The following is a 23343-nucleotide window of genomic DNA, read 5'->3' on the forward strand; positions in this document are numbered from 1 at the left end:
GCATGAGGCCCTAGGCTTGATTCTCAGCCACACACACGCATGTACACAGCCATACAACCACACACACAAACACACACACACACAGTTTACACATCCATCCTCTAGGTTTTTAATGTCACATCGCACATATAGGAGGCTGCGTGCAGTATTAATTAATTTTTGCTAAACACCTTGAAGAGAGCCGACTATACGTACAGCTGCTAAGTTGGTGAATTCTGTCCATGAGTGGCTCTACTCGGCGTGTGTACACAAACAAACAGATCTAATTTAAAGTTGACATCCCCCAACTGGTAATGGATGTCACTCCATCGTATCTGTGGAGGCAGAACGATTTTTTAAACAGTTTTTCTGAAACATTCTGTCCTTCCTCATGGGTAATTTGTCTGTCACTTTCTGACGTTCCTTTGCCCTGCTGGCTCTGTGAGCAGCTTCAAAGCCTGAATTTCCCTGCAGGCTAAGGCACAGAACAATAATTCTGCACAGAAACAGCTGCTTTGTTATGCTTGAGGAAGGAATTGTGAAGATGGGCAATGTAAACTAAACTCTCCCGCTGCATTTGAAGAGATCTTGACAGCTCAAGTCTCACAGGTCTCTGTTTTGTTCCTTGAAGAATCCACACTGCGAAGAACCCGTCCTGTGAACATATTGGTTCCCTGGGAAGGCGTCCGGGTCTGGGGACTGATGCAGTGGAAACATACTGCATCCTCGTTCTGAAGGCGAGGACGCCAAGATCATGGAGTCAGCAGGGCTGGACTCTTCAGGGGCCTCTCTCCAGGTGCTTCTCCAGATGCCTCTTATGGTTGTCCCTTGGCATGTGGCGGTGCATCTCCATCTCCTTTTACGGCCACAGAGTCACTCACGATTGGAGCTTACCTTGATGACCTTGTTCTACTCAATGGAACAAGTTTCAAAAACGCATCTTCAAATATAGTCACAGTCCGAAGTTCTGAGAATTAGGACCCCAAGATATGACTTTATGTTTGGATCTGAAATGTCCACGAAAGGCTTTTGTACTTGGTATTGTTTAAAAATGGAGAGATTTTTATTACTTGAAGTAATGATCTCTCTCTCTCTCTCTCTCTCTCTCTCTCTCTCTGTGTCTCACTAGGAGGCAAACAGCTTACTTTATCACAATCTTCCACTATAATAGGCTGATTTGCACTAAGCCTAAAATCCATGACCTCCTAACTAAACCTTGTGTGTGTGTGAGAGAGAAACACACACAGAGAGAGAGAGAGACAGACAGACAGACAGACAGACAGACAGACAGACAGAGAGACAGAGAATGTGCATGTGCCATATCGGGCCTTAAGCATGCCAAGCATGCCAATCACATGCCCCATATTAAGTTATATTAGTTCCCTTTTGCTTTATAACTTTATTTATCTCAGGTATTTTGTTACAATACCAATATGGTAACATACAAATTGGGAGACATAATTCAGTCCATAACAGTGGGGTTTGCTCTTGGCATAAGCCAGTGTAGTTTCCAAAACATGCCCTTTATCCTGAACCTTATATTTTTCTTCTAAACATATTTTGGCTGGCGTTTTGAGCCAGGGTTTCTCTTTGTAGCCTTGGCTGTCCTGGACTCACTTTGTAGAGTAGGCTGGCCTTGAACTCACAGAGATTCGCTTTCCTGTGCCTCCCCGAGTGTTGGGATTACAGGTGTGCACCACCATGCCCAGCTCTGAACCTTATATTTTTCATTCCCACCTAATTTTCAGAGCCAGTTCTCAGCTTTCCCTGGGGCTGGCTCTGGTGGAAAAGAAGAGAGCTACTCTGACCAACAGACATGAAGTGGTCATGTCTAGCTCATGCTGGTGATGGAGGACTTAGAAAATGGTTCACTGAACAGTGGGTAAAGAACTCCAGCCTGAACCTAGCTGTCATGTCAGTGTGGTGGCTCCCTGGTCCTTAGGACAAGATGGCGACCCAAATTGTCACATGGCTACTTCTGATAGAACACTGGGTGGTGCTGAGAGTGTTCTGTATCTTTCCTGGACTGCTCACCCTGTACTACTCGTGAACCCATGGGACTGAGTTTTTAATTTTAAGTCATTGCAGCATTAATGGCTGCACATGGACAGATGCTATCCTCTCCGACAGTATAGTCCTGGAGCAAATGAGCGGACACAGCCCTGGCACATGTGGATCCTGTAGAACCGGAGCCCCATAGCACCCCCACTCTGTATACCCGCTCTGCAGTCTTTGCTATTAGCTTGAAGTGGTCTTTTGAGAAGGCAGCTATCACAAAAGTTGGCTCTAGTATGCAGTCCCTGCCACTAGCTTCAAGTTGGGGTGCCCATAAAGAGCTGCCTTGGTTTATTGCTTTGCATACAAAAGTCTCCAAGAGACCAGATGAGCATAGCCAGGAATGTTCTTAGCCACAGTGGAAAAGTTCTTGGCTACAGAATTGTATGTCTGTGGAAATATCAGCCTGGGAGATTGGTTGAAAGCAATTTTGAACCCACCATGGACCCCTTTTTAGGTGCTTTTACTGAAAGTGCAAGATACAAAATTCAGGGCTTGGGATACAATAGACAGTCTCCACACTGCTTATTCATTTTTTAGCATTGGTTAGTAATGTCTCCTACTGGAAATCATTAAGTTCTTTGGAGAATCAAGTCACTTCTGCTCACTTTCATCATGCCCCAGGCTCCGTGAGGCTCAGGTAGGCACCAATTTGGAGCGCTACCATTTTTATTTGTTATTTCACAGAGGTAAGCAGGGTGGGAGTTACCCAAGACAATGAAAGTAGCCATTACCCTGCATCAGGCTAAGTATATAATTTCCCCAGTGATCCTCTGAGTAATAACAAAAACTTATGTGAGGTACATGTAGTGTTATATTCCCTGGGGCTTAATATGGCTCTCAGTAAAATTGATTTTCTGAAATCTTGCAATATACCCCATCACACTAAATGAAACCTGCACTGCTTTTATAAGAAGTGATTGGATTTCGTGTGATAAATTAACCCTCACCATCAGAGAGGTGTCGGGTAATAGGATGGTTCATTTCAGCCCCCATAGAGGCCATCCTGGATTTTAATTTTTCTACAGGACTTGATTTAATTCCCTCTGGGATTAGAAGGAGGTCTCACCCCACCGATAGTCTCCGAGGACTTAGCTGGCATGGCCGAGAGGAGTTTCTGTCTTTGCAGTAAGGGGCATTGCTGCCCTCCACGGTCAGAGGACAGAGGTGACGCCAGCAGTGAACTCCAGAGACCCTTCAGGAAGTAGATCTTGTGGAAAGGCAGAGGGGCTTTCTCTTTATCTAAGAGAAGGATTGCTTCTCCCATCTCTGAGGTGTGCAGCCCCTCCTTGCCTGCTTTTCAAGCTTTATATATTGTGTTTGTATTCATATTCACATTTCTTGGGTGGCTGAAATCAGCTTTGCAACTCTGAGAGCAAACGACTGGCTATCTGAAACAGAGCGTTCCCTCTGTAAATAAGCCTGGGAACCACGTTTTAAGCCACCCAAGGGGGACATCTTCCTTAGGAAGGGAAAAGTAAAAAGTGTGATTGGGCTTTGATTCAATCCATCCCTAGGAGACAGTTCCTAAGGTAATGTAGCCTGAGAGAAAGCACTCCAGCAAAGCCAAAGGAAGGGCAGGTACTCCTCTGTGGGGGTGGGGTGGCCCAGAATCTGTTAGGACAGGAGCCCAGCTCTCTCTGACAACATTGAAATCCAAGGACCATTGTGTACCACAAGCCTGGGCAATCCATAGCAGCCCTGCTTACTGGGCAATAGTCTACATTCAGGCAACATGCTGCCCAGAATCAGCTCCCCTCAGTGTGGTGGGTTTGGCAAGAGCAACAGACCCTCTGAGGGCAGAAACAGATGAAGCTCGGTCTGACCGAGAGCCATTTCCTCTGTCCATGGCATATCGAGTCCAGGTCTGCACGTACTCATGCTGTAAGTATGTGCATGAATGCTGGAGGACAACTTTATGGAGTTGCTTCTCTCCTTCCACCTCTATATGAGTCCTGGGACTTGAACTCAGGTCACCAGCCCCTCCAAGTGGCTTTACCACTGAGACATCTTGGAGGTCCTGATATTTTCTGTATTACAGATGATGGCATGCAGCTGTCCTGGGTTGACTCCCTTCCTGTTTACCTGCATTCTTGGTGCACAGCCTGGGTGCCAAGCATATGGGGTGCTCAGTAAAGGCTGGTTGAGAGAGAAGGATGACAAGAGTTCACTGAGCCAGAAGCAGTGGCTGCCCTGAGCAGTTTAGGTGGAAACCCTAGGAGGGCAGGTGGGACAGATTCCTCCCCGGGTTGTGAGGCCACGTCACCATGACCTTTCTGCAGAGCATCTCCTCATGCACCAGCGAGTCTTGTTTGGTTTTATATTACTGTGCCGAGACCTGGAACATGAACCTTGCCCCTGAGCCCTGGCAGGTTTGATACAGATCCTAGATTCACCTGAGCTCTAGCTCTCGTTTCATCTTTAGACAGAGAAAATGAAGCCGGGCAGTAGCTCGGTCCATTAAGTTCTTGTCCTCAACAGTGAGGACCTGGTGACCTCCGACCGCCCTCCTTAGAAGAGGCAGAGTAGAGACACACTTGTGACTGCAGTGCAGTCACAGGGAAGCAATGGCTGCCAGAGCCCTGGGCCTGCTGGCCAGCTAGGCTACTGTTTACTGAGCCCCAGACCAAGGAGAGTCTCAAAAAATAAAGGGGGTAACACCTGAAGAATGATACCTGAGGTCAAATGTTAGCTTCCCCACCCCCCGCCCCGTGCACACATGTGCATGGTTTCTGTATACACCGGTGCATGCATGCAACTCCCCTCGCATACTACAAAATGGAGAAGATTGGACCTGAGATCTGTTTATTGTTTTTCTTTGGCCTCAGGAGGGATATGATGGGCGCTTGTGTGTATGTGTGTGTGTGTGTGTGTGTGTGTGTGTGTGTGTGTGTGTGTGAAAGAGAGAAAGAAGAGGGAAAGGGAGAGTAAACCAGAACACAACCCCTTTCTCTGAGGTTGCAAAGGGCACCTTCCCAGAGAGCCTGGCCCTTCCATAACATGCTAAATGATCATTTTTAATTAGCTCTTACTTTCTTCGTGCTGCAGCAAGTAATCCTGGTTTCCACCTTTCGTGTCTATAAATAAGGGCATTTAACAGAATTGCAGGGTATTTATATCCTCTGCCTTCTGTTCTAGCTCACAGGAGCGTGTTATTCCAGGAGAGGCCCGTGTTCCCACGCTATTCCCGAAGGTGAAAACAGAGGCAGGCTTCCTAGCACAGGCTTCCCAGAGTTAAGTGCCCGCTTGTGAGACACTGCTTGGCCCAGATGTGGCCAGATGGGCTGAGCATTAGGTCCTTCTGCCTGCTGAGCTGATTTCAGAGATGCACTCTGTGGGCTGTCAGTGTGGCTGCCGGGCTCTGGCAAAGGCCCTCAAGTACCTGTTTCTCAGATCTGCTGTTGCATTCATAGAATTAAGTCCCCCGGGAACCTTACCAGGGAGGCAGCGGATAAATGCCTTGAGTTTTACAGCCCTGTCCCTGATTTGGAGGTGGTCTTTTCTGGTTAAAAGCAACGAAGACAGAACACCAGTAGGAAAGCAATTCCTCTTGCAAGCTCAGCCCTGCTTTGGTTTTTGAAGGAACCACAGGGTCTGTGATTCTCCTGCCAGCACAGGTCACGTGTCTAAAATATTAGTGGGAGGGAAAGAGCGTGAGCAGAGCGGCAGCGCAGGAGCCACTGTCCTTGGTCCTGAACACAAGCATCAGGTCGGATGGGAGGCTGCTGCCAGCAGCCTCTTCCAGAACCAGCATGCACAGGAAGGAAGAACAGAGATGAGACCCATCTCAAGGGATACTGCTGGAGAAGACGTTTTTTATTTTTAACAATAGAAAGACTTTATTTGACAGAAGTTCAGTTTTTCTTTCTGAAGAGCTAACTTTAAAAGGAAACTAGTTTCTGCTTTGCTGCTGAAGAAATGTGGCTGTGACGCACACGTTACAGCGTGGCTTATGCTGTATAATGTTTACCGAGCTTGTGTAGGTTTGGCAGGTACAAATGGCTTTCCTTTCCCATGTGAGGGTGTCATGGGTCATTGTGCCCTACCCCTTCATCGGGCTCTGTCAGCCCGTGTTGGCAATGGCTGAACCTTCCCCTTACACTGGTTAGTGAGACTTGCACACACAATATTTACCAACCAGGGTCAATTCTTGGCCAATATTAAAAATTTCAGCCATCCGATCTATGTCTTCTGAGACGCACACACTCTCTGTTCCCTTCTGTCCTGTAAAGCCTCCTCCTAAGTTTCTAGAAGTGTCTTTCATCTCACCACAATCTCTTGTCCTTGGAAAGGGCTCCTCACGGGGGAGAGCAGACAAGAGCAGCACCCAGAAGTCTTCATGCCACAGCTGACAACCTGAAGCATTTCTGAGAACAGTGTTTTCCTCAAATGGAAACCGAAATCAAGGCGTGTGCAGTTCACCAGCCACCTGTCTCCAGCAAGGAAGTGTAAGGAGCCCGCACAACTGTTGTAGAATGTAAAGGCAGACAACTGTGTTGCTCTGTCTATTTCTGGTTAATTGAGAAAATTATTCTATTTAGCCAGGAGTAAAACGTTTCAGACTTTTCTTCTTAGATCTCTGCATGTCTGGGGAAGCAGGCAGCAGTAAACAGTCATGCCCCATTTTGTTCTAGTTAAATGAATTGTCATAATAGTAATTACCAGTGAAAACCTCTGATTTTGGCACAGCCCGACAGGATTTTTCTCAGGGCAAAATGTGAGCTTTCCTCTGATTTCTCACCCTTGCTTGGTCTTCCATCTCCCCGGACTGACCTCCACAGCGGTTGAGCACTTACCCTCGGAGGTTGGTATTGTATTTCTTTCAAGTTTGGATGTGCTATCTTAAGAGACAGTTACACACTGTGCTGTTTTTGTGTGTCTTACTGCTTGATTAGTTTTCTGGCGAAACCATATTTATGAAACCAGACCCACCCATGCACTACAGCATTCGTCAGGGTGCTAAGTGAGGCGTCTTGTCTGGGGTGTGGTAGGATGACTCCATGATATAATAGTTTTCCTCAAGTCTGAACACCTTTATGTCTTAACAGATGCACACACATCCCTGAAAAAACAGACAAAGGAACCATTCCCAGATCATACTCTAGGCCTATTGCATTTGACTCTCTGGCACTTGTCTTTGTAGGAAATCCCCCAAAGCACACTGAAGCTGGAGAACATCTCGGTTAGGCTATATGGATAATTGTCAAAGCTCATCCCGTAGCCCCAGGGCTTTTGGCCTGATACCTGGACCTGACTTAAAATGCTGGGATTTGCTTCACATAGCTAATGCTGACAAGTGTGTTCTGACATCACTTCTCTTCCTGGCCTCGTGCACTGAGAGCTGGTTAAGCATGAGGCTGTGTTGAAGCTCAGTTTGTCAGCTAGCAAAAAGTCCATATGGCCCACTCGGTGACACCGACCGAGCTTATAGGTCACAAATCAGGAGATTTGGTTATGTCGTTATCAAAGGCTCAACCTTGACTGTGGCAGTTTTTCAGAGCATCAGACAAATCTGTGAAATGAAATTACTGGGGCGGCTGATGGGTTTTATTCTAGGTTTCCTCAGAACCCCAGGTTCCCTGGAGGAGGCCAGGAGAGTGGTTCAAGGCCTGCTTGCCCACTTCAATCAAAGAGGCCCAGCTTACATCTCTTGCTAACGCAAACCTCACTAAAGGTTGCTTTTTAAAACCTAGGTCTGTTGTTAAAAGTGGAGAGAAAACATAGACAAACATCGGGCTGGATGATCTGTAAGAATGCTCTTGGCACTGTGATTTCAAGATCATTTTTTAAAAGTGGCTTACCAAGGAAAACACATTTTCCACCTTTTAAAGACAGGTTTGTATAAGACTATGTTAACTCTTTTGTATGTCAGAGCCATCTTACAAAATGCTAATTTAACATTTGCAGTTTAAAAATAAGTCAAGGATGGAGAAGTTCCCTTTGTCCCAAAAGAAGCATATATAAACTTTAGAACGCTTCTATCAAACAGAAGGTTAGGTTTTCCCAGACTGAGATGCTTTAGGAATAGTTGGTAGTGATAGATGGAATCCTAACACTGTTAGGATTTTGCCCTAAAGAAAAGCAGCAGGGGTGGATGAGGTCTAAGGTGTCTGAGAAAGCTCATGGATGCTGTTATTGAGGTCTGGGATCTATGCAGTCCTAATGTCCTGCCTGGGCTCTCTGTGTTAATGAAGGACAGTTAAGAGTTCATTGCTCATTGAGAATGAACTGCTTTTCTCTCTTATCACACAGACTGAGGTCAGATCCAGTAGCAGAGGGAGAGGACTGCTCTAGTGCTCATCCATTCAGGCCTGAGTTGAGACAGCTGGGCAAACTCAGTCTCCTCACCTGAGAAGCAAAGGACTCTGACCAAGTGAACCCCCCGATAGGAAGTGTTTTGAGAGCCTGTGAGCTGCCATGGGAAAGTACTACTGACCATGTGGGAGTAATGGAGGCTCTCTCTTTGAAGACCTCTGCACCAGAGGCTGCTGTTTCTTCCGTGTTTTCAGGTAGTGCCTATGTGTCTGTATCTGCCTTGTCTCTGTCTCTCTGCCTGTTTGTCCCAGTCACCTCTTCTTATAAGGACAACGATCAAATTAGATTAGGATACAGCCCGCTGACCTCATTTTAACTTAATTAAATACAGTCACACTCTGAGGTCCTGGGTATTAAGACTTTCCCATGTGGATTTGTGGGAGGGCACAATTTAGCTCATAATTGTGCTAATAAAGATAGGAGATTTTGAGGTGGACTTAATAGCACTATTATTATCATTAGGCTCTGACCACTCGGCACACATTTCTGCCCTCATGATTAATTTCTGGTCAGGCCATTGGAAAGGCCTCTCTTTAGTTTCCTGCACAAAACTGGCCAGGTTAAGGGTGTCTCAGGGCATCAGGTTGTGGGGACGGTTCTGACACAGCCTTCTTGGGAACAGTTTGTACATTCCCCGTGTGCTCCTCGATTCCAGTCATTTTGGCATAGGTTGTTTAATGATGAGACCATTTCTGATTTTGTTTTGAGGTAACGAGGCACTTATTTATTTATTTATTTATCTATCGATTTATTTATTTATTTATTTATTGCTACCAAATAAGCAGCCATGGATGTGCAGGAACAGGGGTTTAACAGTGGGACAGTGTGTCACATTGGAGTTGTATGGGAAGGATAAAGGTAGCTCGACAGCAATGGGGATTATGAAGAGTGCCCATTGAGCGGCTACTGAGACCCTGTAGAGCCATAAAGGGAAGTGAATGTTCATCTAGAGACCGCCCTCCGCACTCCTAAGTGAAGCGCTTCCTGGATGGCAGCTCCTGGGGCTCCGTAAACACCGAGTGATTAACAGGAAAAAGAGAAGCTGAACCTAGAACTGCCACCCAGACTTTTGCCTTTCATATTTGAAGAAGTTAAACCCTCCAGCGCTGCAGCGGCTTACCTCTGGGGCAGGAAGAGGAGACTTCCTGCCACTTGGCAAGGGATGCAGAATGAACGCGTTTTAAGGACCTGTGTGCAGTCTGCTGAGGAAACTTGCTGACTATGGACTGATGGGACCATCAGAGTTTGGAGCAAAGGGTCCAGGCACTCTGGCATCTGCTTTTGGAGGTATATGGCCTGGAAGACGGCAAAAATCTGAAAACTAGGACCCAGTAATCAGGAAGCAACAGGTCCTTTCTTTCTTTGCCTGCCTCCAGTCTCCTTTTATACCCTCACTGGAGCCCTCTCAGGCAGGTCGTCTGTAGAAAGAGAAAGGTCCGAGAGGCTTCCTAACACTGGCCTCAGAGGGTAGAAGGTGGGCTTTCATTGTGGTGCCATACACAACTAGCTGGCACTCAAAATTGTCAGCCCAAGGTGCCTTCTGCTAGTGTTGGGGCCAAGCTCATCCCCGCTACGGCCCCGAGGGTGCTGAGAGACATCACAACACCAGCTCACCTACAGCCTGTTATGGGCAGGTCTGTCAGGAAGTGTTGCTTTAGGACAGTCAGGGGGAGGTGAGCTAGTATTGTGGGGAAAGGATGGCAAAGGAGAGATGTGAGAACTCTCAGATCCTCACAGCAGCTCCAGAAGGTAAGAAGAGTGGCCTCGGGTTGGCGAGGGAACACAGAGACCCCAGGCACGGGCTCTGGAGGCAGACTACTAGGGATGAATGCCTGTTCTTTCCCTTCAGGCTACCCTGACCTGGGGGCCAGCTACTTAGCCTTCATGGAGCTGCTGTGAGGATTAAATAAGATAATCCTGGTAAGGGGCTTAGCCAGGTGTTTGCTGCAGGGTGATCGTTCAATAAGCGTTAGGCTCTACTATTGGAAAACATGTGGCACTCATTCACCCCCACTCCATCCTCCAGCGGTTCTTACAAAGGCACCTGACAGTTTACTTCCTCATCCTGGCATGTCTGCTACCAGCCTCTACACTGGCTGCAACTTGATCTTGACTGTTCGGCTGGCTCCTTCATCCTTCATTGCAGATCTGGAGTCGTGAGATGTCCTGGGTTGTTGTTTTGCCAACATGACATAAGCTTGAGTTGTTTGGAGAGAGTGCATCTCATTTGAGAAAATGTGCCCACCCGATTGGTCTGTGGGCAAGCCCGTGGGGCATTTTCTTGACTAATGGTTAATGTGAGAGGACCCAGTCCATTGTAGTTGGGCCCTGTTCTGTGCAGGTAGTTCTGGGAGGCATAAGAAGGGTGAGTGAGCAAGCCATAGGAGTAAGCCAGCAAGCAGCATTTGTCCATGGCCTCCTGCTTCAGTTCCTGCCTCCAGGTTCTGAGCTTGAGTTTCTGCACCGACTTCCCTGGATAACTGTAAGAGGAAATAAAACCTTTTGTTGGGGGTTGGCCTGATGCCTGTATTCTGATGCTAGTTACTGGCCCTCAGGATCTGGTTGCTGCTTGGACACACCTATCCTTGTTGTGTAAGCCTGCCTAAGACATTATTCCGATTGATTGATTAAAGGCCAAAAACCTGGGCAGGGCAGAATGGGGTAGGCGTGGCCAAGGTCTGGGGACAGGAGCATCATGGGAAAGGAGAGAGACAGGAGAAAGGAGGACATCATGGTGGGTTAGCATGGAGAGGAACCAGGTGGGCCAGGAAGAATGACTCCAAGGATGGCGTGGATGGAGAAAATATCATGATCAAAATATAAGCAAGTATTTATAAGATTATGGATGGAAGGCAGCTCAGATCGGAATGGTTAAAGCGGCCGGCACTGGATGGGCTGGGAAGTGCATGGTGAGGTTATCGAGATAGCCTAGATGGAAATATCTACCCAGGTAAATAAGGCAATTATAAAATCTAACAGGTGTCTGTGTCTTATTAATTGTGATAGCAGGCTAAATATCACCTCCATAATAATCCTAGGGCTAATAATAAACATTGTATAGCCTGGCACCTTCTATTTCCAACAACACCCTTTCCAAGTTGCTTTTGGTCCTGGAGTTTTAGCTGTGCCATCTCTTAGTCTGCTGGCCAGTGTGATCTGGGTCCCTGTGACAGTCACTGCCTTGTAATCTGGGAGTATTCTCTGTCATTGGAATCTGAACAACAGATCTTTATTATGAATGGCCATGTTAGAGAAGCTAGGCGCAGCTCTTATGCCTGGTGACTGTGGGTGCTCAGCCAAACATGGTGTTTACAAAAGCAGCTTCATGGTACCCTCAGGCCACAAAGGCCAAACATGCGCTTCTGTCCACAAACTTGTCTCACACTTCTGCACTGAGCCTGCTACTGTACCGACCCCTGCTGCTGAACTTGGACCTCAGGCCTTAGCTTTAGCCTGATAGCCAGCATTGCTATTTTAAAAATATATAGACATAATATTCTGGAATATTCTTAGGGGTCTGGGACGGAAGCTGTGAGGGGAGAGGCTCAGTGCTAAGGGCTGGATTGGCACAGAGACCCTCAGAAACTGAGGGCTTTTCTCTTTCTCTTGTGTTCTTACTGGGATGAGTGGTCCAGGGTGTCTTACTCTTGGAGGCCATGTAGCCATAAGGTTCACCACTTTGTTGCTATAGCCATATTTATTGTCACACCAGGAAATGAACTTTACAAAGCTGTCATTGAGAGCAATGCCTGCCTAGCCTCAAATGGTAGAACAGTGGGTGTCACTGTTAAAGTTGCGGGAAACAACCAGGTCCTCAGTATAGCCTAGGACAGCTCTTTAGTGGCCTTTCTGATGCTTTACCACATTCTTGGTGTCATCATACTTGACAGCTTTCTCCGGGCAGCATGTCAGATTCACGTTGGACACATTGGAGGCTGGAACATGGAAGGCCACACCAGTGAGCTTCCTGTTCAGCTCAGGATGACCTTGCCCACAGCCTTGGCAGCACAGTGGATGCAGGGACAATATTCTCAGAAGCCCCACGGCCATCACACCACAGCTTTCCAGAAGGGCCATCCACAGTTTTCTGGTGGTAGTGATGGCATGGATGGTGGTTATGAGTCCTTCCATGATGCCAAAGTTGTCATGGATGACTTTACCGGGGAGCTAAGCAGTTGATGGTGCAGAAAGCACTGCTGGCAATCCTGAATGAACTGTCTTACTTCTCCTTTTGGACCTACTCTTCAAGTGAGCCTGGCTTTCTCTAAGGTTATGAAGGCACCAGTAGACTCCACAACATACTTGGCACCAGCATCACACCATTTGACGTTGGCAGAATCTCACTTCTAGAAGATGGAGACGGTGTTCCCATTGTGACAGGTTTCCTGTTCTCAGTCTTGGTTGTGTTGTGGAACTCACCATGGGTAGAATCATCCTGGAACAAGCAGGCCATGTAGGTGAGGTCAGTGAAGGGGTCACTGAAGAGTTGAGGGCAGCCCTGATAACCAGGCACCTGCAAAAAGCCAAATCCATTCTCTGACCTTCATGAGAAGATACAGCTGCCTCTGGGTTGGACAGAAGCAAAGAGCCACCTTTAAACATTTTTGCTTTAATTAAATTTACTTTGTGTGTGTGTGTGGAGGGGGCCAGGCTGGGGCCGGGGAGTTCAAGCTGAGGTCAGAGGACAACATGCAGCAGTCAGTTCTCTCTAACCTCTGAGCCCTGGAGCTTGAACCCAGGGAGTCTGGCTTGGTGGCACGCGCATTAGTTACCGTGTGGGAAGGGAGGTGCCTACAGGGAGATGGTGTTCCTTGTTTCTTTGACACCTGAAATCTCTCCAGTGCCATACATCACCCCAGTGGCAACTCCCGGCACCCAGCAATCAACAACCAACAAAAATAATATTGTGTTCATTCCAGGAGCCAAGAAGCTTTAGAGCTTGGGAGGTTAACAGTTCCACTTGGAAAGGAGACAGAGTTTCTTGCAGGAAGCACCTGAGGAACAATGGGTTAATTAATGACGGTTTAAATTAGAATTTCTTAGTTTAGGCTCATGGCCCAGCTGTTAAGTTGCTGGTGTTAATTGGTGAACCTACAAAAAAGAGAGGATACAGCAGGTTTTCAAGGCTATGTAATTATCAGCTGGATTTTTGAAGGAAAAGTTTGAGGAAACTAGAAGAGATCTTGGTGTCTTCTTTTTAAATAAAACACTTCTAGAAGGAAATTGCTATCAATTCACTGTGGCTTTGGGGAAATAGTCCCATTGTTTCCAGCAGTGTGGAATGCTCCTTTGCAGGACTTGTTTCAGCCTCTGCCTCTGCCTTGTACTGACTGTCTGCCCAGGTGTGGCCTAGATGAGTGTGAAAAGAGCTGGAGCAAAAAGGACTGTAGGAGGAAGCCTGACTCCTGAGTCTTTAACCTCCTGTCATCTGCTTCATTCTGCTTCCTGGGCCTCCCAGTTCCTACCTTTGCTGCTCAAGTCTCACTGTGTTCTACAGCTCAGCAAACGGGGTGCAAAGGAGGAGTCTATTGGCTTCCCCCTTGCTCTGCCTCTTGTCATCCTCTGCCTTCCCAGGTCAGTTTAGACAGTTTAGGTTATATCAGTAGATGAGGATGAAGAGGCATTAGTGGGGCTCATTAGGATGGTTAGGATGGCTCTGATGGCTGATTCATTATTCTCAAGAAGGAATGACAGGTTAATGTCAGTGGTCCTAATTCCCCAGCCAGCACTCCATTCCCAACCCTCAGAATCATTTCTATGGACTTGGTCCCCAGATGGCCACCTGAAGAAACACAGGACCCCCCAAGTTTCCTGCAGACAGCACTAGGATGTGAGTAGTGCTTGAGAGGGCTCATCCGGGAGATGGATTTGACAAGTGCTCCCTGCTGCTCTTACCGCAAGCCTTACTGGGTCCGGTGAGCAAGGTTCACATCACTCCCATTCTCCATGATACTCAAAAGGGTCTAAAACTAAGGAAAATTTCAATGAATACACCATTAACCCACCAATCATGTAGGTGCCCAAAAACAATAATGAGAAGAGAGTGGGGACTAAAGAGGTCATCTCCCTGGCCGTGTGTCCTTCTGCTACCCTGAGTGGGGTGGGAGAAACTGTCTCTCACTGACAGGACCCCTTCTCAGCATGAGGACCTGGTCTCTCAGCATCCCGGACACCTGCCCCACTATTGATTTTTACATGTTCTAGCCTTCTTGCAACCCAGGTATCTATGGCCAGCCACCGCTCCTGTCCATTCTGAGGCCCTGATTCTTTGACTTTGCTTCTTGTTCTTTTGGAAGCCTGGGTCCTGTCTGCCTAAGTCTGGCCTGTGACCTTGGCTCTCTAGTCTAGGTCCAGGACTCTGTTGGCTTTGTGATGATAGTGAAGACAGTGTGCAGAAACAGGCTGTCAGGAGCTACTCACAGAGCTCTGTATTACACTAACAAATACTACCTCTCTGCTTAAAACGTGTTGCAAGTTTAGGGCTGAGAAAATAGCTCAGTGAGAACTTGCCTTGAGGGATCAAAGGGTTTGGGCTCAACCCTGTCAAAGAATAAAAATAACAAAATATAGGTTTATGAAGCACAAAGAGTGGAGAACCCAGAAAGAAAAATAAAATGGGCTATTGGAGTGGTGTGTATTTACAACTAGTTATAGCAACAGGTGCTTATTAAGCAACGGACATGGCTTGGGTGCTGAGGATTTATGGGTCTCTGTTTCGTGGTGCTGATAATGTGGTGGGAGGAACAGACAAAGAGTGTGACTAATGAACGGGTTGATTGGTGCACAGCAAGGAGAATGCAAAGGAACCAATAGAGCAGCAGGAGGTGACATTACCTGGCCGGCAAACAGACTACGTACTTAAAGAAGGAGGGGAGGAAAGAGCCTTGGAGATGAATCCATCCAAAAGACTCCAGGGAAATAAAGTAGTGATCTAATCAGAAGCAGAGAACAGGCAAGAGTGTTCTGGGCAGACAGGACATCCTTTTCAAAGGCCTTTAGGTGTTTAAGAGACAGAAAAGAAGCCAATTAGCCTGAAACTGAGCACCTGGAGGTAGAGCAGAGAGAAGGGAGGTCCCCAGCCATGGAAGGTCTTGTGGGCCTGTAGCATCTGAGGCTCTGAGAAAGCTAAGAAGCCAAAGGTTGGGTTTGCACAGACAAATGATGTGATTTGACATATGAGTACACTTAAAATTTATTTATTTATCCTCATTATTATTTTGTGTGTGTGTGTGTGTGTGTGTGTGTGTGTGTGTACACTCGCGCAAAGGCCATAGTATGCATGTATGAAGGTCAGAGGAGAACTTTGTTAAGTCAGTTTTCTCCCACCTTTCCATGGGCTCTGGGGAACAGGCTTGCACACAACAGCCTTTACCCACAGAGCCCCCTTGCTGGCTCTGGCATATTTACCTTAATTTGGTGAGCACTTGGGATGATGCCAGGAATTCTGCTAAGTAGCAAGCATAAACTGCCCTTTCAGATCTGTGCAGTAGCTTTTAGAGAGAGTCCATTATCATATTTAAATTGTAAGGAGTGAGGAAATGGAGGCTCGGAGAAGCCAGGGCACCACCTGTCCTTGGACAGTGAATGGGCCCAGAAGCTGGTGTGGGGCCCCAGCTGTCAGAGTGGAGGTCAGGGTCACAGCTCCCTCCTGGGCTTTAGGCTGGCTGTGCTGGCCTTGCTCCCTGTTGGACCTTGGAGACCAGTCCCAACCTCAGTGGCCAGGCATCTCTGCAGAGGCCTGGGCTGGCAGGAAATGTAGCCTTTGGTCTCACTTAGCTGTCTTTGCACAATGAACACTTTATCCCTGTCTTCTCTGAATTAGAATCTTTCTCCACATATGTCACCCTGGAGTTCGAAGTTCATACTCATAAGATCCAGCCCATTAAATCCAGCTCCAGGAAGGGCAGTTGAGCCTGACTCTTGGACACTGACGAGGCATCTCTCCACCCTCTGGCTGAAGTGGGGTTAGGCCTCTGATGCACAAAGTCAGCCCAAACAGAACAACACAGCTCTGGGTGGCCATGGGGCTCAAATATAGCACTGGCATCCCCAAAAGCTGGCAATCTAAAGCTCAGCCTGATCTCGGATGGTTTAGTCCGTCGTCCAAGCCATTTGTGTGTTTCTGAGAAGTGTGGGTGTCAGTAGAGAACATTTAATGCAAAGGCTTGGGATGAAATTTGAGAGCTCTGTTGGGAAAGAGATGTCTAGAAAGCTGTTTAGAGGCTGGAAAAACCTCCCTGGTGTGTGTGTATGTGTGTGTGTGTGTGTGTGTGTGTCACAGGGGGGAGGGAGGTGAATTTGGGACCTACTCTGCTGGGTTTTCTGATAGTTGGAGGCTTTTCAGCAGCAATAAGAGTCAAATCTCCAAATTCAGTTGTTTAAAGCATGCAGGCTCCTCACTAGAAGAAGGGACAAACAGGAGAACCTCCGTCTATGTCCTTTTGTGGCTACCCCAGGAAGGTGCGTTTCTGCCGTGGGTGGAGACGGGTGCCCCTCCAGAGACATGAGGCTGAGGACAGGTGCTCCAGCTGGCTTTCTGTCAGCTGTGTTCCCAGGCCCCGCTGTGAGTGCTGGAGGGGCAGCTGGGGCTTCTGCAGAAGTTTGTGTGGATCCTGACCTTTTCCTCAGCACAGCAAGCTGGGCCAAGCACACACTCTCACTCTGGAGGCAGGGGAGGGGGGGCAGGAAGCTGAGCCATGCTCATACCATCACCATGGGGAGTGGCATCGCCTGGCTTTCATGCTGAAGTGTGCTCACGTGAGGGACAAGTACGGGCTCTCTGTGACAAGCACTGCCCTGCGAGCCTCCGGCTGTGGCAGGCGAAGCTGGCCTCCTTCTAGCCTGTATGTGGGCAGCTCCTGCTTATATAAGACAGTCCACACTCACCCACAGTGCAGAGCAGATGTGGGCTCACATGGCTTTTTAGTTGTGCCAGTTACTTCAGGGGTGGGCAGATAAGCGCCGAGTGAGGAAACGTCAGGTTCTTGGACATGGTTGAAAGAGAAAGAGCCATGTGACAGGAGGTACATCGGGGATGAAAGCGATGGTGGGGTGCTGTCAGCATAGGTACTGTCGTGGGCCTGTGCTCCAGAGTCACGGCAACGGAGGGCACCACACCTGGCCAAAACTACGCAAGACCCAGGAGGCCAGTCTCTTCAGAAGAGGGAATGCTTAGGACATTTGGTCTTCGCTTTTTTTGTTGTTTGTTTGTCTCAGTGATCTCCTGGGAACCAGACATGGAGGTGGAAACTAGCAATCTGGTTTTGTCACAGAGGACTTCACGTTCTGGAGCGTGGCAGGTCCACGTGCTTGTTAAGGGCCAGGGTGCTCCGCAGTTCTGCACTGCGTGTGCTGCACAGTGGAGCGTGTGCTGCAGCAGAGGCTCGCCACGGGACTGTGGAGCCTGGGTTTCAGCAGTGGGCAGCACACTGAAGATGTATAAACATTAAATTATAGATGAGATGACAGAAGCCAAAACTGATTATCGTCTGAACAGCCCCGTGCTGTCACTGAATTAGACAATGCAGGCTTGTGGACGGGTTAGTTAATGTGCTGTGGGCCGAGAGCCTCAGAAGACACAATCCAGCATGCGTGTCCAGAGATGTGTGGTGCTGGGCTGGCCCAGCGGACCCTCAAGGATTCAGGTGTGCTCTATACACGTGTTGTTTGTCCTTCCTTACGCCCTTTCCTAGCCATAGGTAGGCACAGTCAAGGCATTCACACATTTCCTAGATGCCCACTGCCCCTTCCCTAGCATCCTTCCCATCTCCTGGATGCATTTATGCCACATAACACAAGTACATGCATTGTCTTCACAAGGCAAGCCGGCTCAGCCTCCGAGGTGGGAAGCGGAGCTCTCCCGAGGCACGGGGCTGACGCTGAACAGAGTTGGGTTGTGCTGCCAGAAGAAGGGAGCAGGGGTGTAAGTAGACAGCAGAAGAACCAGACCAGCAGGGGTTCCAACATGTATGCGGTTCTGACACATGGAAAACATAAGGCTAAAGCAGAGGTGTGAACACAGGGCTTGGAGGGTGCCGAGTAGGGAGTGAGAAAAATCTTCTTGGGAGAATAAGAAGTGTCAGAGAAAACACAGGCTTTGAGCAGAGCCTTGGAGAAAAGGATTAGGAAGAGACTCTTTCTCTCTCACACACACACACTTTGCTTTGCCTGTGAATGAGCATGTTTTACAGGCTTCTCTAGCACACATGGACTTATTCAGCTGCCGTGACTTCAGAGAGTGACTGCGCCATCTCCCTTGCTCTGCTCTCTCAGGCTGTCATTTCCCCCATCTCTCCTTTAAAGATGTAAAAGGGAAGAGAAGGCTGCTGAGGCACAGGCTCCTTTTCACTCTGTTTTGCCCCCACCTTTCAACCCAGCCATCCGCCCACACTCGCAGCCCTTCTCTGCATTATCTTCTCTTGGCCAGATGGAAAGGAGTCTGCAGGAGAGGCAGTTTATAGAATAAACAGGAAAACTGGGACACAAGGCTCAATGCCCTCCAAGGGTCCCTGAGAATCTATGACAGCTGATGGACATGACCCAACTAAGCCACCACTGGGCACGTCAGGAAGGCTATGGCAAAGGGACCCTAATATCAACGCTAAATGAACGGTAGGTACAGTTGTTCCCCCAGCTCCTGCCTGGGGAATATTCCACCCCAGGACTCGCTGGGGCCATTGCTGCTGGGCACGCTTAGGCCTCAGCCTCCCCGGAAGCCAGAAGCTGCTCCTATGAGCCTGTGTCTCTCCCTCATGGAAGGGGGAATGGCATGTGCCCCCTCAGCTGTGGCACCCCACAAGTTCCCCATTCTCCTGGGCCACAGGGATGGAGGTTCCACTGACTATCCACTGATATTTGGAGGTTCCAAATATCCACTGATATTTGGAAGTAAAAGGGGTTCAGAAAGGTCACTTACATAGTGTGAGACAATGCCCCACGCAAGTGCACACATATGCACAGTGACAAGTGTACACACACACACACACACACACACACACACACACACGCACACACGGTGCCTGGACTCGGTTTGGGAGGAGTGCCCCTCACAGCAGCTTTCACCCCATTCACTAAGTTTTGCTGAGAACATGCGTGTGACTGAGAAAGAGTTAAGAGCTCGGGGGGGGGGGGGGGGAAGCAGCTATTGTGCCAACACCGTGTTGAGTCTTCTAAGTTTTAGCCAATTGTTTAAAAGACGACAGACGGTAATGTTTATGAGATGTATAATTCAACGCAAATCTGTCCAGATAGAGAGGATAAGCGCCTTTAACTCGCCTAGCAAATATGGAGCGGCATCCAGATAAATAAAACCAACAGAACCCAAGGCACGTAACCGCGACTTCAGAGAGACAGGAAGACAATTTCTCCTTAAGAAAAAGAAAAAACCTGTGTGTGCCTGACTAAGGAGTTGAGCGTTTTCTGTCCTTCAGTGCCGGTCAAGTGTGTTGTCTGTCACAGGTGAGAGCAGGGTGGAGCCCACGTCTGGGGAGGCTGAGGCGGTGTGTGCTGTCCGGGTCATGCTGCCTGCCAGCTTTGCAGTTCCCCCAACTTTTGTTTTGAGCCAGATAATGTGATCTTTGTTTCATTAATATTTAAGAGTAATTTAGATTGTGCCAGATGATCTTAAAGCTCATTTAAATCAGCTTGAAGATAATATTAAGCTTTCTCCCGGCATAATCTACTGCCATAAGTGACGGCGTTTTCTGCATATAAATGACGGCTGGATATGATAATGAATGACAAAGATGATCAATATAGAATGACAACTGCTCTGAGTTCAGATGAATCCCCCAGAGACCCATTCTTTAGTTTGCAGAGCTCACGATGCATTGTCTTTTTGGTCCTAAATTTTCTAAAGAAAACACAAAAGGTTTTTTTATGAGACGAATTCTTTATTGTGCTAGAAAGAAGGGGGCCAGTCTACGAATTATACACACATTGTTTTGCAAATACAGTAATTAGAGTTTGCACAGATCGATGCTTTGTTGGATTGAACAACTGTCTCTTGGCAATGCCATTTTTACTTTATTTCTTCTTTTTCTCTTCCCCCTTTCTCCTCTTTCTCTTCCACTCCCTCCTCCCCTTTCTTCTCTTTAGACACCAACAAGCCATTTCACTTGGGACTTGGTTAAACTGCCACAGGCTTTTGAAATTCCTGAATACACTGCCTGGCAGATTATGTCTTTCTGTACTGAAGAAAACAAACAAACAAACAAACAAATAAACATGTGATTAATAAACCACATCTTCCTTGTTGATTAACTGTAGAAGAATTTTAATCCAGAAACATGGCTGCTGTGGTGAGGGATAACTTCTGTAGACCTGTCTATGGGATCCAGCAGGAATGCAGGCACACCACACACCTTTAATCCCTCTGGCTGAAATACACACCCTTAACACACACCTCTAATCCCAAACAGTGAAAGTAAAGTTAGTTTGTAGAAGGAAGCACCAATGTTTGAAAGTGATGTCTAGTTGAGAGGCAGACAAAGTGACTACTCAGAGAAAGAGGTGACAGAGTAGAAGATGCCAACTCTCACTAGAACAGGGAGGAATGGAGGTGACTTAAGAGAGCAGCACAGAGGGAGAGAGAGAAGAGGCGATTTTACCAGGAGCATTTTACAGAAACAGGTTAAAGAGAGAACAAGTCAGACACAGCAGAAGACAGAATGAGCCAGAGAATGAGAAGGAGCCAGAAGATTAGAGCATGTTGCCAAAGTTAGTATGCCAAAGCTATTCAGTCAGAGGTGAGAGAAGCCAGTTTGAATCAGTCACCTGGCAGTGGGGTTTGAGCCAGAACAGCTGAATTGAACTAGCCAGCCAGAGTTCAGAAAGCTAGAAAGGGTGAGTTTATTCAGCAGTAAGTCTCAAAGGCGGAAAACATTCTAGGCCTAGGTTAGATTGTATGGAGGCTAGAAGCTTCAAGGACTAGACCTAGGTTAGCAACAAGCCTCAGAAATGACAATTACATCAGGAAAATAAAACATATTTTTACAATTAACCCAAGGATTACTTTAGTCTCTTATTTGAATAAAATTAACTTTAGATAATTGTATTAAATGGGATTTTAAAGAACTAAATTAGGGACAACCTTTCCTTTCCTAAGATAGTCATCTCTCACAATCCAAAGGAAAAATAAAATGAGAAGAAATGAAGAAACAGATGAAAAGAAAAGTCAGGCTGGTAAGTAGGTATTGATCTGTGTGTGTGAAGGTGGAAGCATGTGCTGGCAAACAGCCATTTTCCATCGAATCAACAGGTTTTTGGCTCTTCTTGACTTTCCCTTCTCCCCTTTTCTCTAGAGCCTTGCCTGGACTCTCCTAACACATGGAGCTTCTGAGTCACGTTCAGAGTTATGAGATGTGGTCTCAAAGTTTGAAACTGTAAACAGAGTGAAGTCTTCTCTTGACCTGGGAGAAGTGGCTCCCTGCTTTTCACGTTCAATAGAATCACCTCACTGTCTAGGTCTAGAAGGAGGGACCCTTGCAGAGTGCCATGTGCTGTGGTTTCGGTGTAGCTAGTCCTTCATAGGCCCGCGTACTGGCGAATGGCGTCCTGGCAGAATATAGAAAAAGCAGAGCCTTTGCAGCAGTTCTCAGCCGGTGGGTCGCAACTCCTTCAGGTGTCGTATAGCAGATATTTATATTATGAGTCAAAACAGTAGCAAAATTATGGTTATGGGGTAACAATGAAATAATCTTAAGGTTGGGGGTCACCACAATATGAGGAACTGTGTTAAAGGGTCACAGCATCAGGAAGCTTGAGAACCACTGAGTTAGAGGTAGGTGATAGGTCATTGCCCTAAGGACCTGGACCTGTCTTTGAGCCCTGGGGCAGGTCTCACCAGAGGCTGAACAAATGGGGTTACCTGATCTTGGACTTTTGAATTCTCAGACTGGTAGCTATATAAACTGTGTTTCTTCATAAAAAGTGTCTACTCTCAGGAATTTTATCAAAGCAAGACAAGGTAAGCCCGTGTGCCGTGGAACAGGCCGTGAGCAACAGGGGTGTGCGTCAGCTGTTTGATCTGCTGACACCTCTCTCACAGCAGAACTCAGAAAGCTGGATGTGTGCTGAGCTCACTGCTCATCTCCACCAGGGAAAGTGTTCCCCTGAGTGAATCAGTGTTCTCTTTGTGAGGACCCCTCACCCCCAGGGTGTCTGTGCCTGGGGAAAGTCTTCTTGACCTTCCAGGCCATTGAGATAAAAAAAAAAAAAAGCCTCGGGAGATGGAGGCTTCCTGAGAGGTTGTGGGGAAAGAACTAAGAGGGCTTCCAGTGCAGTGGGGAGATCTAGGGGAAAGTGAAGCTACATTACTTTGCAAAAACCACTCTACCTGGTGTCTCCACGTCTTGACCTGGGTCTCCACATCTTGACCTGGGTCTCCACATCTTGACCACGTCTTGACCTGGGTCTCCATGTCTTGACCTTGGTCTCCACGTCTTGACCATGTCTTGACCTGGGTCTCCACATCTTGACCTGGGTCTCCACATCTTGACCTGGGTCTCCACGTCTTGACCTGGGTCTCCACGTCTTGACCACGTCTTGACCTGGGTCTCCACGTCTTGACCACGTCTTGACCACGTCTTGACCTGGGTCTCCACGTCTTGACCTGGGTCTCCACATCTTGACCTGGGGTCTCTATGTCTTGACCTGGGTCTCCACATTTTGACCTGGGTCTCCACATTTTGACCTGGGGTCTCTATGTCTTGACCTGGGTCTCCACATTTTGACCTGGGTCTCCACATTTTGACCTGGGGTCTCTATGTCTTGACCTGGGGTCTCTACGTCTTCATCCTACCTACCTAGAAGATGTCTGCACTCCTTCCTTAAAGACTCTTCCCCACATGCCACCTTCTCTTTGAGGTTTCCGGTCCTCTCTGGCATCCTGAGCTGCTTCCCTGACAGCGGTTTGTATGCCGTTTCATTAGGACTGGACATTTTTCTGTAGGTGTCTGTCTTGCCACAGTGCTGCACGGTCTAGAAAGTGATCTT

General features: G+C 47.7%; 1 long non-coding RNA gene and 1 pseudogene across 1 annotated transcript; one reads left to right on the plus strand and one right to left on the minus strand.

The window, feature by feature from the left end:
• Nucleotides 1–575: 575 nt before the first annotated feature.
• LOC110552504 (glyceraldehyde-3-phosphate dehydrogenase-like) lies at nucleotides 576–14297 on the minus strand (annotated as a pseudogene).
• Nucleotides 14298–18487: 4190 nt separating this feature from the next.
• Nucleotides 18488–21220, plus strand: LOC132652236 (uncharacterized). Its single transcript, XR_009589718.1, has 3 exons — nucleotides 18488–18960; nucleotides 19596–19806; nucleotides 20446–21220. It is a non-coding gene; the product is annotated as an uncharacterized LOC132652236 (long non-coding RNA).
• The last annotated feature ends 2123 nt before the right edge of the window (nucleotides 21221–23343 follow it).

This window comes from Meriones unguiculatus, chromosome 2 (genome assembly GCF_030254825.1).
Source record: "Meriones unguiculatus strain TT.TT164.6M chromosome 2, Bangor_MerUng_6.1, whole genome shotgun sequence".
Taxonomy (NCBI): domain Eukaryota; kingdom Metazoa; phylum Chordata; class Mammalia; order Rodentia; family Muridae; genus Meriones; species Meriones unguiculatus.